The 16258-nt window shown below is 41.3% G+C and overlaps 1 non-coding gene across 1 annotated transcript; it reads right to left on the bottom strand.

Moving 5' to 3' along the window:
* Positions 1–3843: 3843 nt before the first annotated feature.
* On the bottom strand, positions 3844–3950 carry LOC147935306 (small nucleolar RNA R71). The gene has a single exon (XR_015573350.1). It is a non-coding gene; the product is annotated as a small nucleolar RNA R71 (small nucleolar RNA).
* Between the last annotated feature and the right edge of the window lie 12308 nt (positions 3951–16258).

Here is a 16258-nt window from a genome sequence, read left to right as displayed (position 1 = left end):
ACTGAAGGAACTGCACCTCCAACCGGTCCAATGCTTCTCGGAAAGTACTTGCGGTTATCCCCCACGAAGTCAACCCAAGTCATCTCCCGCTGCACTCTCCTAGCAGCCACTGATCTCCACCAGAACTCAGCATCCACCAATCAAATGGTGGACCCCTATGTCCACCCAGAACTCCTCAGGACATCTCAGAGTATGGAAGTTACGTTCCACACTCGTCCTCCACGCATCTGCAGCAGTAGGATCTGTACCACCCGAAAACTGCGCAGTCACGGGACCCTTCATCTCCTTGAGCATGGACAAATAACGTCCATGTGCTCCTACATCTGCAGCCACTGGCTCCCGCTCCTCCGCCACCACTGGTGGCACAACTTGAGCCTGAGCCGGTACCACAGCTGGCAACCGCTCCAACAACTGTGCTAGCAAAGCCGTAAAGTCAGCACCAGGGACTCCACCCGCTGGGACTCCCACACCCGGGACCCTAGCATCAACACTCCCCTCTCCGGCCACACTCATGGAATCCTCCTGGACACCCTGCGACTCGCCAACACCCTCAGCTGTCACACTCTGGTCCTCGGTCTCACTAACCACTGGGACTCTGCCCCTACCACGACCACGTCCGCGACCACGACCACATCCGCGTCCACGACCACGACCACGACCAGAAACAGCATCACCTCTAGCCATTTGCACTACCATGAACAGAAGACTAAGCACACAATTATCATAACACAAAACATAAACTCACTGTGGAATCACACTGTAGGCTCAAAGAAGATGTTCTAGGAATCCATGCCACACACAATTGACTAACTCACATAAGCAATCAAGACATGCAATCCCAAACATCATAACAGAAACCTAGTGAACCCAAAGCAATAATGAAATGAAACAGGAACAGGAATTATAGTAAACAAGGAATGAAATAGGAAGATGCAAAACATAAAACAGGAACTCTGGAAGGAGCTCGAGCAAGCACTCGATCGGATGCTCGATCGAGTGGATGGTCGAGTTGATGAGCGAATGCCAGAAACAGAGCAAATATTGAAACAGAGTAAACAACAATCAATTAACAATACTTAAAAAGGAAATCAATAAACAAAGAAGGTCCTAAGGATGGATTCATGGGCTGGATTCAAGCTATGATTATCTAAAACTGGTAAACAAACCTCAATCAGACATGAGCCATCTCTAGACAATGATCTCCTAATACAAGTTAATCCAATCTCTTGGCAATAACAATCAAGCTAAGATATTTGATGTTCATATATTTTACCTTGTTTTCCCTTAGTTATCCACAACTTTTGCATCTTTTGCTATCTATTTAGGCCATTATTGTGTAGCTTTAGGACTAATCATGCATTAGAGTATAGTTGCATTGCATTTGCATCTTTTCATGCATAAACAGGTGATTTTGGAGCTTAAGGAGCATGGAAGCAATGCTGAGGAGAAGTGAAGCAATCCTGAGGAGAAAACAAGAGAGTTAAGGCTGAAGAATCAAGGTCCGGAGTCCAACTCGACCGCACACTCGACCCAGACACTCGACCGTGTGCGGAGAAGGACTCGGCCGAGTGGAGAATGCACGAGAGAAGCCAGCTCGACCAGCCACTCGACCGAGCACTGGTCGAGTTGACCGAGCCGTTGACTGCTTTGACTTTTTGTATTTTTAGGGCTTCCCACCTCACCTCCTATATAATGCCCTTGTACTTGCAGCCACCAAAGAGTCCAGCTTTTTAGAGAGTCTAAAACCTAGTTTTTACCTTTTTTTAGATTTTATTCCATTTGCACTTTCTTTTATTTTTTAGATTTTGTACTTGTTTAAGAAAGAAAGACTAGATTCTTGTATTTTGTTGGTTTCATAACTTTCAAGATATTAAGATTTCGAGTTTTATTTCTTCATCAATATTGTAGATCTCTGTTTCATCTTTCTAATGATGCAAGTTTCAATATTTTCTGGGTTTTTGACTTATTTCACCATGTGTTCTTGTGAGTAGTTTGCTTAGGACCTTGAGGATGGGTTAGGCTGGGTTGATCTTGTGGTTTATTTGATTTGGTCAAGCTTGATTGTTGTAGATCTCTTCTAGGCTAGATGTTCTTAATGCTGATCCTATATCTGAGAAGGTAGGGTTTGATTTCAAACATCTTAGCATCACACCAATGTTTAAGGAGCATAGATAAGGCTAGATCTAGAGCTTACCATTAGGCTTGCTAAGAGATTAGAAGTCTTGTTTGGTTTGAGATGTATTGCTTAATGCCTGCTTGTGTAGATTCTTTACTTTGTGAGAACAAGTCTAGAAATGCATAGGTTTGATTGTTTCTTGCCATGAGAGTGGATTAAACATGTCTTAGAATAGTATGTCTAGAGATCAGCTCAAAGTTTGCTTGAGATTTGTTGACCAAGTTAGATAACCACAATGATTAGCTCAGCCCATGAATCCCTCCACAAGGCCTTTTTTGTTTATTAATATCTTAGTCTAAATATCATTGCTTGATTAGTTTTTGCATTGCTCTGTTTTTCTTGTGTTGCTCTGTTTTCACGTTTAGTCTAGCTCGACCCTGTACTCGACCTACACTCGGTCGAGTGCTGCTCGAGTTCGTCTCCAGAATTTGTGTTCATGCTTGTAGTTGTCCTGTCTTATCTCTTGTTTCATTCCTGTTTCATTTCTATTGCATTCACTTAGTTTTCTGTTCATTACTTGTCTTGCATTAGTTCATTAGCATAGTGTCTATTTCTGTTCTTGCTATTATAATCATTCTGTTTCATTTGCATTTAGTATCTTGTTCTAGTTGTTTTTACTTTCTGCATTTCATATCTCATTATAGGATTGTTAGTGACAAACAATCTTTACATTTGGCTTGACTTAGACTCATATGCATATCTTGATTGTTCACAAACACTCAGATAGGATTGACACCTCTTATACTGCAACTGCATAAGGGGAATTGAAACACCCTGACATCCATTCATTCATAAATCATCATTCCGTACATCATTCATTCACCACACCACACAAATAGTCAGTTTCAATTTGGCGCTATTGCCCATTTGAGTTTGTTTTGTGACATTTAGGATCATTATTAGTCTAAGATTAAGTTCGTTTAAACACTTGTGAAGTTACTGAACTCGAATCTTCCTTTGCTTGGCTGTTTTGAGTTTCAGGTACCCACTCGACCACCTACTCGACCACCACTCGACCGAGCTGGGATCGAGCACTTGATCGAGCCATAAGCCGGATCCAAATAGCCATTACTTCCCAGTCGACTCGACCACCCACTCGAGCCTGCGCTCGACCGTGTTACCTGTTCGAGTCTGTAGTAGAGTTTGTTGATGCACACAAGGTCAAAAGGCAAAGACAGTCTTCAACAGCCTATTGACAACATCCACAAGCTACAAAAGGGTTTGAGACATAAGCAAGGGAGAGTAGTTCAACAACAACAAGGTCAAGACATCATGGAGCAACCAGCTATCCATGAGTAGAGACCAAGGCACATTGGTGCAGGAGATGCACCCATACCCACAACCAAAGGGCTGGAATTGTGCCACCTTCAGTAGCAAACAATAACTTTGAAATCAAGAGTGGATTGATCTCAATGATACAAGCCAACAAATTTCATGGGTTGCCAATGGAGGATCCACTAGATCACCTTGATGAGTTTGACAGAATATGTGGACTCACAAAGATCAATGGAGTGAGTGAAGATGGATTCAAATTAAGGCTCTTCCCATTTTCTCTTGGAGACAAAGCTCACCTTTGGGAAAAGACTCTTCCTACTGGAGCTATCACCACATGGGATGCATGCAAGAAAGCTTTTCTGGCCAAGTTCTTCTCCAATGCAAGGACTGCTAGGTTGAGGAATGAAATTTCAGGGTTTGCTCAAAGGAATAATGAGAGCTTTTGTGAAGCTTGGGAGAGGTTTAAAGGATTCCAGACTCAGTGTCCTCACCATGGCTTCAGCAATGAGTCACTTCTAAGCTCTTTGTATAGAGGAGTACTTCCCAAGATCAGGATGCTTCTTGATACAACCTCTAATGGAAACTTCCTCAACAAGAATGTGGAAGAAGGATGGGAATTAGTTGAGAATCTTGCTCAATCTGATGGCAATTATAATGAGGATTATGATAGGACCATAAGGGGCTCTTCAACTGATCAAGATGACAAGTATAAGAAGGATTTGAAGATGGTCAATGAGAAGCTTGACAAGATACTCCTAAGCCAGTCCAAGTCCATTCACTTCATTGGTGAAGAAGAAGCTCCAGTTCAAGAGGGGGAGCCTGAATTTGTTGAGTTGTGCTACATGCAAAACCAGGGAGGATTCAAAGGCTACAACCAAGGAGGTTTCAAAAACAACAATCTCTCTTATAGGAGCACCAATGTGGCCAACCCTCAAGACCAAGTCTATCCACCTCCCCAGCCTCAACAACAGCAACAAAACTACATCCCCAAGCAACAACATCAGATGTTCCAGCCCCAATTGTGTCCCCCACCAAGGTTTCAGACTAACCAAGGCCAGGAACAGGACTTAAGAGCAATGATGCAACAGTTGTTGATTGGGCAAACACAAGGCAAGATTGAGGAAGCCAAACAGTTTGCTGAATTGAATCAAAGGCTCACATCAAAGTACAATGATCTGAACATGAAGTTTGAAGGTCTCAACACCAGAGTAAAGTATATGGAGAGTAACATTGCCTCTACTTCAGCTCCTAAACCCAACCAACTCCCTGGAAAAGTTGTTCAAAATCCAAGGGAGTTCACTGCAAAAGTCATTCATATCTCTGATGAGGAAGTCACTGAGGACAGTGAAGTCCAAGTTTGGGGGAATTCATTAGTTACTGAAGCCCCAAATGGCGTTTGTGCAAAGCAACTAGAGTCCGCCATTGCACTCGACCAGGTACTCGAACAGCCACTCGACCGAGTGCATGCTCGAGTGGTCGATCGAGTTGCAGACTCAGAAGCTGCCAAGCCTGCTAAGTATATTCCTCCTGCTTACAAGCCACCTCTTCCGATTCCCAGGACGTTTCAAAGCACAAAAGATTAATGAGCTTAGGGAAATCATTGAGAGAAAGGAGATGATGGCTAAGCAACAAGAGGAAGAGAAGGCTTTGAAGGAAGTGGTTATGATTGAGAAAGAAGAAGAAGTGATGGCCATACAAGAGATCACCATTGCTTACCAAGAAGAAGAGAGAGGACCTGCCTTGGAACAGTATGATCCATATCCTCTCTACAAAGATTTTTTGCTTGATTTGTCAAAGAAGAAGGCTGAAGCTCAAGATGAGAAGGATCTTGAGGACCTTGGAGGAGTTATCATTCCAATCAAGCTTAAGGATCCAGGTCCATTCTATCTGCCTTGCACACTTAGTTATCTTCACTACAACCAATGCCTTTGTGATTTGGGAGCTTCAACAAGTGTGATGCCATACTCCATAGCACAAAAGCTTGGGAGAACTGATTTCAAATCCACCAACCTTCATATATGTCTAGCTGATGGGTCAAATAAGGAGATAGTTGGAAGGTTAGAGAATGTCCCAGTCAAGATAGGGAAGGCAAGGGTTCAGACTGATTTTGTGGTGTTGGAGATGGACAAGGAACCTGAAGATCCAATCATTCTTGGAAGGCCATTCTTAGCCACTGTTGGAGAAGTTATTGATGTCAAAGAGGGTCTTATGACCTTGAACATTGCTGAAGATATAGCCATGAAGTTTAACATCTATAACCCAACAAACCTTCCTACCATTGATGATCAACCTTTTACTATCAAGGACAAAGGAGGTCAAGAAGGCTTAAGTGGTGAAGCAATTCCAAAGGCTAAGCTCTCCTTTCAAGATGATTCTGTGGAAAAGCTTAAGAGGTCAGTTCAAGAGTTGACTAGTATGGTTGAGGATCTCCAAGTTAAGCTGAACAAGAGGTCTTTAAGGAAAGCAAGACCAAGGCTCAAAATCAAGAAGAAATATGGTTTGTGTGTTAAGGGTGAGGAGATCAAGGATCAACTTCACAGTGATCAAGAGGTTCCAGGGAGGATTTCATCATCTCCTTGGTATCTAAACAAAGCCTAAGAAGGCAGCCAAAGTCAAGCTTAGTCACTTTAAACAAGCTCACTAGGGAGGAAGTCCCTAAGGTATCCTTTGTAAATATGGTTTATTTTCCTTGTAGTTTTGATGTGTTTTCTTTTATGTTTGTGTTGGACAGGCCTTTAGGTGAAAATGTAGTTGGATAAGGAGAGATTTAAACTTGGAGAAGGAGACTCGCAGGCCCACTCGACCTGCCCACGAGAGGTACTCAACCGAGCTAGAAAGGAATTAAGGCCCATTTGATTTTCAAATCGCTAGAACGATCAAGTGGAGGGAAGAACAAGAAGAAAAATTTTGAAATTTCAAAATTTGGTCAAGGTGCTCGACCGTGCACAGTCGAGTGTGGGGTCGAGTGGCAGCAAAAAGCAGGTCAAAGATTCCCATTTCAAATTTGAATGGTATGGACGCTCCACCCTTGTCTCTTTGTCCCCTTAGCTTCTTTATATAGACCTAGCATGAGATTATACCTCTCACATTCTCTCATTTGCTCAAAACAATTAAATTTAAGTTTTAAAGTCTCTCTCATAGCTTATCTTTTGCTCAAGCTTAGTTCTCTCAAGTTTTTGGGTCACTAACCTATTAACTTTGAGCTTTGAGTCTATTCCCTTCAGTTCTTTTTGAAAAATGTCTTCAAGAATCACTAGGAAGTCTCAACAAACCGCTGCAACCTCCATGGAACGTCATGATGCTAGCCTTGAATCAAGAGGAGAAGCTGGAAGAGCCACTCGACGCCCCACTCGATCATGCACTCGACCGAGTGACCGTTCGAGCAGCCGGTCGAGCCAGATGTCGTGTCCAAGGAGAGAGTTAGTTGAGGAAGATCCTGAGAGGACTGAAAATGAAGAAGAAAGGGAGCCAACTCTTAGTGATTTCATGAGGAGAAACAAGGCCAAAGGGAAGAGGCCAGCAGTTGAGATTGAACAAGAGGAGGTTGAGAGTGAGAGTGAAGAAGAAAGTGAAGAAGAAGAGGGAGAGGATGATGGAGAAGCAGAATCTTGTGGATTGACAAAGAGGCAACTTTATGAAGCCTTCATGAGAATGGAGTTCCTGGGAACCATGTATCCACACAAGGAGACCATGGAGAAGCTAGCCATTGACAAAGATGTGGAGTACCTTTTTGAGAAGAGCAGCCTAACCAAGTTCATGGGGCTTTGCATGGAGGGCTACAAAGAAGAGAGTTGTGAGTTTCTAGCCACAGTCAAGCTGCACACATATGCAAGGAAGGATGCTGAGTTAGGAGCTGGTCACATTGCTTTCACAATCAAGGGGAAGAAGTATGATCTTTCAATGAAGAAGATATCCAATGTGTTTGGTTTTGAGGTTGGGAGCAATAGGAGTCTGATGATTCCAAGAGAAGAGCTCTATGCTGTGTGGGAAACCATTGGGGACAATAAATTCTATTCATCCTCCAATTCCAAGAGCTCAAGGATAAGGAGCCCAGTCCTAAGGTACTTCCACAAAGCTCTTGCCAACACCTTCTTTGCTAGGAAGGAAACTGGGAACATTAATGAGGGGGAGCTAAAGATGATTGATTTGGTTCTCAATGGAATCATCTTTCAAGCAAGAAATGGTACCATCATTCTTGGGAGCACTGTGGAGACTGACCTAGCAATGGTGCTCATTGATCACATGATTCAATTGAGATGTTGGGTAGGCAAGTTGGAAAACAAAGGATCAAGAGGAGCACTAACCATTGGAGGCATCATTACTCCAATCCTACAAGCTGCTAAGGTTCCACTTAGAGGAGAAAGGGTTTCACCAAGATGGATTGACTCTAGCTACCTCACCTCTACTCTCATCCTAGCCAAGGAGATGCATCAAGGGAATCACATTTTCAACTTTGAGCTTCCAACACTTGGAAAAAGCAACTGATTTTGCCTAACCAAGAGCTCACCACCATTCAAGAAGGAGCCAATATTGACTTTTGGCCAGCTGAGGAGCATTTGTTTGATGTATAGTTCAACCTAGAGTTGATGAAGCTGGAGATGTGCAAATGGCTGATGGGGAGGAGAAATTTTACTTTGAGGATTATGAGCTCAACCCAAGAGATAGTAGAGGAGTGAGGGAGGCTACCAAGAGGTTAACTCTTTTGCAAAAATGGAACAAATGGCATGGAAGAGGTTTGATAAGCTGAAGAAGAAGGTGACCAACATGGCTAAGTCTATCAAGGGCTTAAAGAAGGAGATTGCTGAGTTGAAGAGTGGAAATTCTTCACCTACACATCAAGCCCTTTGAGGAGGAGTAGCTCAACTAGAGCACTTTCTAGAGTTGCGAAACCTGTGGAACCAGCTAGAGCTTCAATGTATGAGCCAAATCAGAGGAAGAGGAGCTCAAGTACCCGAGAATAACCATTTTCAAGGTACTCGACCGGGTCACTCGAGCACCCACTCGACCGAGCACCTCCAATGCACTCGGCCGAGTTCCAGCCCAGATCACCCTATGGCTTCCCACCTCCAGCTGCTTATCCAGGATATCCAGGTTACCCTCCCATCCCACCCAGTACTTCATGGATCCAGTACTCTACCAGCAGTTATACCAGCAGCAAGGTCAGAATTTTTGACACTCGTGGTCTAGCTCGACCCCCCCCACTCGAGCACGTACTCGACCGAGTCCCGGTCGATTCCCATCGTCGAGCTGCCCCAATCTCCACCTCCAAGTCACCAGCAAGACCCCAACTACTCCTATGACAGCATGCAGATGGATGTGGACAACTACTTCCACAATCCCTAAGGTACCACTATCACCTTCACTTGTACATATATTGCATTTCATGTTGTGTTTTGTTTTTTGTTTTTCATCTTGAATCCTTACTCAAATTTCTTTCACACAGGGACTGTGTGATTTAAGTTTGGGGGAGGGTTTGAGATAGAATTTGACATTGTGTTTTGTGATTCTTATTTCAAATTTTTAGCATCATCATGTTAATACTTGCATAGCATCTAAGGCATAGAAAAACCCTAAAAATTTGAAATTTTTTTGCAAAATTCTTTATAAAAAAAGAGTGTTCATGTAGTTTGCACTGCACATTAGGATCTTGTTTAGCATGTTTCATGTAGGATTGTATAGTATTTGCATTAGGGATCTATGATGAGTATTCCCTTGTTAGCTTGTTTATTCACTAGACTAGGATCAATGCCCAAGTTAATAGCACTTTGATGCTAGTTGAGTGGTTAGAAGCATAAGATTGAACCAAGCCTTGAATTCCTACATTGCATTTGGTCTAAATTGAAGCATGTTGAGATTTGAAACCATTTCCTATTTATAAGAACCTAATATTGACTTTCAATTATCAATGTGTGCATTGCTTTAAAACTCATGGATACCATATACATATTTGGATCATCTTCTTCCTTTTTACCACTCTTGTTGATCCAAGTAGCTGATTTCCTCATTAAGAATCAGTTCCCCTACCCCTAAACCAAACCTTCTTTCCAACCATGTTTATTCTTGTGAGTGTGAGGCCTATTTTTGGGATTGAGCTTGGTAGAAAGTGTTAGGTTTGTACTGACAAGAGTAAAGCCTTGTGTAGTTCTAGTTTGCATTTTTCAAACTAGATAGGACTAGGTGGTTCACTTGTTGGGTTTGGGACTTGGCTGTTAAGAAAAGAAAAGAGGAAAAAGAGAAAGAAAAGAGGGTAGAGTCTTTTAAGAGGAGAATGTGTTTAAGTAAAAGTCTAGTGAAAGGATGGGAAGTAAAAAAAGGTTGAGAATGGTTCTAATTAAAGAAAAGAAAAGAAAGAAAAGGAAAGTCTAGCAAAATGCTTATATGTCTTAAGAATAAGAAGAAAAGAGAACCATAGAAAATAAGTAAGAATTCCCCATCCCACTAGAAAGATCAAATAAGAAACATCTCCTAAGACTTGAAAACCAAAAGAGAAAAGGGTGAAAAAGAAAAGAAGAAGTTAAAGGGTAGAACTAGGATCATTTGGGTTTAGATTGCTAGGATAAAACACTTTGGAAGCCTTTGGATAGACAAAGTTTTATTCTTGTACGTGTCTAGGTGTTCTTACCTTTAGCATTCTTCTAAAGCTCAATCCATTTTCATGAGAGAACCTTGATTTTGATAAGCCCTACTCTAAAAAAAGACCATCATTGTCTCAAAGCCTTTATTTCCAAGCCAAATGAGTTTAAGCATTGCATAGATTCATGTTCTTGATTAATGAATGTTAAAGGAAATGGTTGATTTGAATGCATGTGGATGTCTAAGGCTCAAATCAATAAAGGTTGTGATATGCTTGTCTAAAGTCTTTAAGTATAGCTCATTCAACTTGCATCATAGTACTAGTAACTTGGAAATTGATTCTAGATAGTCTATTTGCAAGCTTTAGGAGCTGAGATCCCACTTTCAAACCTCACCTACCTTCTTTTGTCTTGATTATTTGCTTGAGGGCAAGCAAAGACTAAGTTTGGGGGTGTTGATGTTCATATATTTTACCTTGTTTTCCCTTAGTTTATCCACAACTTTTGCATCTTTTGCTATCCATTTAGGCCATTATTGTGTAGCTTTAGGACTAATCATGCATTAGAGTATAGTTGCATTGCATTTGCATCTTTTCATGCATAAACAGGTGATTTTGGAGCTTAAGGAGCATGGAAGCAATGCTGAGGAGAAGTGAAGCAATCCTGAGGAGAAAACAAGAGAGTTAAGGCTGAAGAATCAAGGTCCGGAGTCCAACTCGACCGCACACTCGACCAGACACTCGACCGTGTGCGGAGAAGGACTCGGCCGAGTGGAGAATGCACGAGAGAAGCCAGCTCGACCAGCCACTCGACCGAGCACTGGTCGAGTTGACCGAGCCGTTGACTGCTTTGACTTTTTGTATTTTTAGGGCTTCCACCTCACTCCTATATAATGCCCTTGTACTTGCAGCCACCAAAGAGTCCAGCTTTTTAGAGAGTCTAAAACCTAGTTTTTACCTTTTTTAGATTTTATTCCTTTTGCACTTTCTTTTATTTTTTAGATTTTGTACTTGTTTAAGAAAGAAAGACAGACTAGATTCTTGTATTTTGTTGGTTTCATAACTTTCAAGATATTAAGATTTCGAGTTTTATTTCTTCATCAATATTGTAGATCTCTGTTTCATCTTTCTAATGATGCAAGTTTCAATATTTTCTGGGTTTTTTGACTTATTTCACCATGTGTTCTTGTGAGTAGTTTGCTTAGGACCTTGAGGATGGGTTAGGCTGGGTTGATCTTGTGGTTTATTTGATTTGGTCAAGCTTGATTGTTGTAGATCTCTTCTAGGCTAGATGTTCTTAATGCTGATCCTATATCTGAGAAGGTAGGGTTTGATTTCAAACATCTTAGCATCACACCAATGTTTAAGGAGCATAGATAAGGCTAGATCTAGAGCTTACCATTAGGCTTGCTAAGAGATTAGAAGTCTTGTTTGGTTTGAGATGTATTGCTTAATGCCTGCTTGTGTAGATTCTTTACTTTGTGAGAACAAGTCTAGAAATGCATAGGTTTGATTGTTTCTTGCCATGAGAGTGGATTAAACATGTCTTAGAATAGTATGTCTAGAGATCAGCTCAAAGTTTGCTTGAGATTTGTTGACCAAGTTAGATAACCACAATGATTAGCTCAGCCCATGAATCCCTCCTCAAGGCCTTTTTTGTTTATTAATATCTTAGTCTAAATATCATTGCTTGATTAGTTTTTGCATTGCTCTGTTTTTCTTGTGTTGCTCTGTTTTCACGTTTAGTCTAGCTCGACCCTGTACTCGACCTACACTCGGTCGAGTGCTGCTCGAGTTCGTCTCCAGAATTTGTGTTCATGCTTTGTAGTTGTCCTGTCTTATCTCTTGTTTCATTCCTGTTTCATTTCTATTGCATTCACTTAGTTTTCTGTTCATTACTTGTCTTGCATTAGTTCATTAGCATAGTGTCTATTTCTGTTCTTGCTATTATAATCATTCTGTTTCATTTGCATTTAGTATCTTGTTCTAGTTGTTTTTACTTTCTGCATTTCATATCTCATTATAGGATTGTTAGTGACAAACAATCTTTACATTTGGCTTGACTTAGACTCATATGCACATCTTGATTGTTCACAAACACTCAGATAGGATTGACACCTCTTATACTGCAACTGCATAAGGGGGAATTGAAACACCCTGACATCCATTCATTCATAAATCATCATTCCATACATCATTCATTCACCACACCACATCATTCCATACATCATTCATTCACCACTTTGAAAGTTATGAAACCAACAAGTATCAAAGATTTCTTTAAAAAATAAACAAAAGTGGCTAAAGATCTAAGCAATAAAAAGCAAAAAGGAATAATTCTCAAAAAGGGTAAATATTAGGTCTACAATTGTACTCTCTAAAAAGTCTCTTTTTTTGTGGCTGCAGAGTACAAGGCCTTTTATAGGAAAAGGAAGGGAAGCCCTAAAAATGCTAAAAGACAATATAAGTGGGCGGCTCGGTCAACTCGACCAGGTGCTCGGTCGAGTGCTGGTCGAGTGGCTTCTTCTTTTGCTTCTCCCATCCGGTTGAGTCCTTCTTTGCACACGGCCGAGTGCTTCGTCGAGTGGACTTCCGGACCTTGATTCTTCAGCTCCAAATCCCTTGTTTCCTTCTCTTGACAGCTCCAATCTGCTTCAGCATCACTTTCATGCTCCTTAGGATCCAAAATCACCTGTTTATGCAAGAAACTATGCAAATGCAATGCAAATCTACTCTAATGCATAAACAGTTCTAAAACTATGCAATAATGGACAAATGAGATAGAAAATCATGCAAAAGATGTGAATATACTAAGGAAAACATGGCAAAATATATGAACATCAACACCCCCAAACTTAGTCTTTGCTTGCCCTCAAGCAAATGAAAGACATAAGAAGGTAGGTGAGGTTTGAAAGTGGGATCTCGGCTCCTAAAGCTTGCTAACAAACTAGCTAGAATCAATGTCCAAGTTACTAGTACTATGATGCAAGTTGAATGAGCTGTACTTAAAGATTTTAGACAAATCTCACAACCTGTACTGATTTGAGCCTTAGATATCCACATGCATTCAAATCAACCATTTCCTTTAACATTTAATTAAGCAAGAACATGAATCAACTTATGCAATGCTTAAACTCATTTGCTTGGTAATAACGGTTTAGAGACAATGATGGTCTCTCTTTAGAGTGGGGCTTATCAATATAGTGGTTCTCTCATTAAAAAAAATGGATTGAGCTTTAGAAGAATGCTAAAGATAAGAACACTTAGACACATACAAGAACAAAACCTTGTCTACCCAAAAGTAACCAAAGTGTTTGATCCTATCATTCTAAACCCAAATAATCCTAGTTCTACCCTTTGTCTTCTTCTCTTCTCAAGTACCCTTTTTCTCTTTTTGTTTTTAAGCCTTAGGAGAGGTATCTTATTTGAATCAACTAGTGAAATGATGCTTCTTTCTTATTTGCTATATTCTTGTCAGCTCAATCCCAAAAAAGGCCTCACACACATAAGAATAAACATGGCTTGAAAGAAGGGTAGGTTAAGGGTAGGGGAAACTGATTTTAATGGTGCAATCAACTACTTGGATCAACAAGAGTGGTAGAAAGGAAAAAGATTATCTAAATATGTATATGGTATCCATGAGTTTAAAACAATGAACAAATTGATAATTAAAAGTCAATATTAGGTTCTTATAAATAGGAAATGGTATCAAATCACAACATTCTTCAATTTAGACCAAATGCAATGCAGGAATTCAAGAGTTGGTTCAACCTTATGCTTCTAACCACTCAACTAGCATCAAAGTACTATTAACTTGGGCATTGATCCTAGTTTAGTAAATTTAAACAAGCTAACAAGACAAAACTCATCATAGATCCCTAATGCAGTTATGAAACAGTCCTATATGAAACAAGCTAAACAAGATGCTAATATGCAATGCAAACTACATGAACACTCTGTTTTTGTAAAGATTTTTGCAAAAATTTTTAAATTTTTAGGGTTTTTCTATGCCATAGATGAAATGCAAGTACTAACATGATTATGCTAAAAAATTGAAATAAGAAAACAAAACACAACATCAAATACTATCTCAAACCCTCCCCCAAACTTAAATTACACAGTCCCTTGTGTAATAGAAATTTGAGAGAAGACTCAAGACTCAAAATAAAATAAAACTAGAGATGCAATTGTATGTACAAGGTAAAGGTGATGTTGTTACCTCATGGATTGTGGAAGAAGCTGTCCACATCCTCATTCATGCTTTCATATGTGTACTTGGAGTCTTGTGGTTGACTTGGAGGTGGAGAAGGAGGCAACTCGACTATGGCCATCGACTGGTACTCGGTCGAGTGTCCGGTCGAGTGCACAGGTTGAGTTGGTTGCCGAATGGGTGGTGGTGGAAAAAATTGTTGACCTTGCTGCTGGTAGTACTGCTGCAAGAGAGCTGGATCCATGAAGTATTGGTGAGGGATGGGAGGGTAAGCTTGGCCATAGGGATAGCCTGCTGGAGCTGGGAAGCTATAAGGAGGTCTGGGCAAGTGCTCGGCCGAGTGCATTGGAGGTGCTCGGTCGAGTGGTTGCTCGAGTGAGCTGGTCGAGTGCCTTGCCGATTGATGTTCTGGGCGACTTGACCTTCTCCTCCTCTGAATTGGTTCATGCATTGAAGCTCTTGCCGGTTCCACTGCTAGTTCAGCTCTAGAAAATGTTCTTGTTGAGCTACTCCTCCTCAAAGGGCTAGATGGTGCTGGTGAAGAGTTCCCACTCTTTAATTCAGCAATCTCCTTCTTTAAAACCTTGATGGACTTAGTCATCCTTCCCATCTTCTTCTTCAGCTTGTCAAAGTTCTTTCCTTGCCACTTGTTCCACTTTTGTAGGAGTGTCAACCTCTTACTAGTCTCTCTCACTCCTCTACTATCTCTTGGGCTTGGCTCATAGTCTTCAAAGTAAAATTGCTCTTCCCCATCAGCCATCTGTACATCTCCAGCTTCATCCACTCTCACTTGGGCTGTCCCATCAAACAAGAATTCAGCAGCTGGCCAAAAATCAATGTTCACCCTTTCACTTATGGTTGTAAGCTCCTTGCTGGGTAAAACAAGTTGAGTCTTCCCTAGTGTTGGGAGCTCAAAGTTGAAAAGGTGCTTCCCATTGTGCATCTCTTTGGCTGGAATGAGAGTAGAGATGAGGTAGTTGGTGTCAATCCATCTTGGATTTGCTTGCTCTCCTCTAAGTGGTACTTTTGCAGCCACTAGCATTGGAGTGATGATGTCTCCAATGGTTAGAACTCCAGTTGAGCCCCTCATGTGCAACTTGCTCACCCAACTTCTATAGTATATCATTTGGTCAATAAGGAGCATGGCAAGATCAGTCTCCACACTACTCCCAAGGATGATGGTGCCATTTCTTGCTTGGAGGATGATACCATTGAGTGCTGCATCAATCATCTTGAGTTCTCCCTCATTCACATTTCCAGTCTCTTTTCTAGCAAAGAAAGTGTTTGCTAGTGCCTTGTGGAAGTACCTTAGGACTGGGCTCCTTATCTTTGAGCTCTTGGACTTGGAGGATGAGTAGGTGTAGTTGTCTCCAATGGTTTCCCAAACAGAGAAGAGCTCTTCCCTTGGAATCATCATATTCCTTTGACTACCAACTTCAAAACCAAAGATATTGGCTATCTTCTTAAATGAAAGCTCATATTTCTTCCCCTTGATGGTGAAATCACAACAACCAGGTCCAGATTCCTTGTCCATTGTTGAGTAGAAGTGAAACTTGATGGTGGCTAAGAACTCACAGCTCTCTTCTCTATACCCCTCCATGCACAAATTCATGAACTTGCTTAGGTTGCACTTCTCAAAAAGAAACTCCACATCTTCAACAATTCCCAGCTTCTCCATAGTCTCCTTGTGTGGATATCTTGTTCCTTGGAAGCTCATCCTCATGAAGGCTTCATAGAGCTGTTTTGTAGTTAGTCCACATGATTGTTCTTCTTCTCCCATTTCTCCTTCTTGTTCTTCTTCACTCTCACTCTCAACTTCTTCCTCTTGTTGTTGATCTTTAGTTGGCCTCTTTCCTTTTGCTTTATTCCTCCTCATGTGTTCTTGAAGAGTGAACTGCATCTCTTCCTCACTTTCAGTTTGCTCAGGATCCTCCTCAACTGGCTGATGTCTTCTTCTCGGCACTCCACTCAACCGCCTACTCGAACCAGCACTCGGTCGTGAGGCTGCTCGAGTTGGTGGTCGAGT

The sequence above is a fragment of the Camelina sativa genome, chromosome 11 (genome assembly GCF_030686135.1).
Source record: "Camelina sativa cultivar CO46 ecotype springtype chromosome 11, ASM3068613v1".
In the NCBI taxonomy this organism is placed as follows: domain Eukaryota; kingdom Viridiplantae; phylum Streptophyta; class Magnoliopsida; order Brassicales; family Brassicaceae; genus Camelina; species Camelina sativa.
The sequence above is the reverse complement of the archived record's forward strand: the minus strand, read 5'-3'. Positions and strand labels throughout refer to the sequence as shown.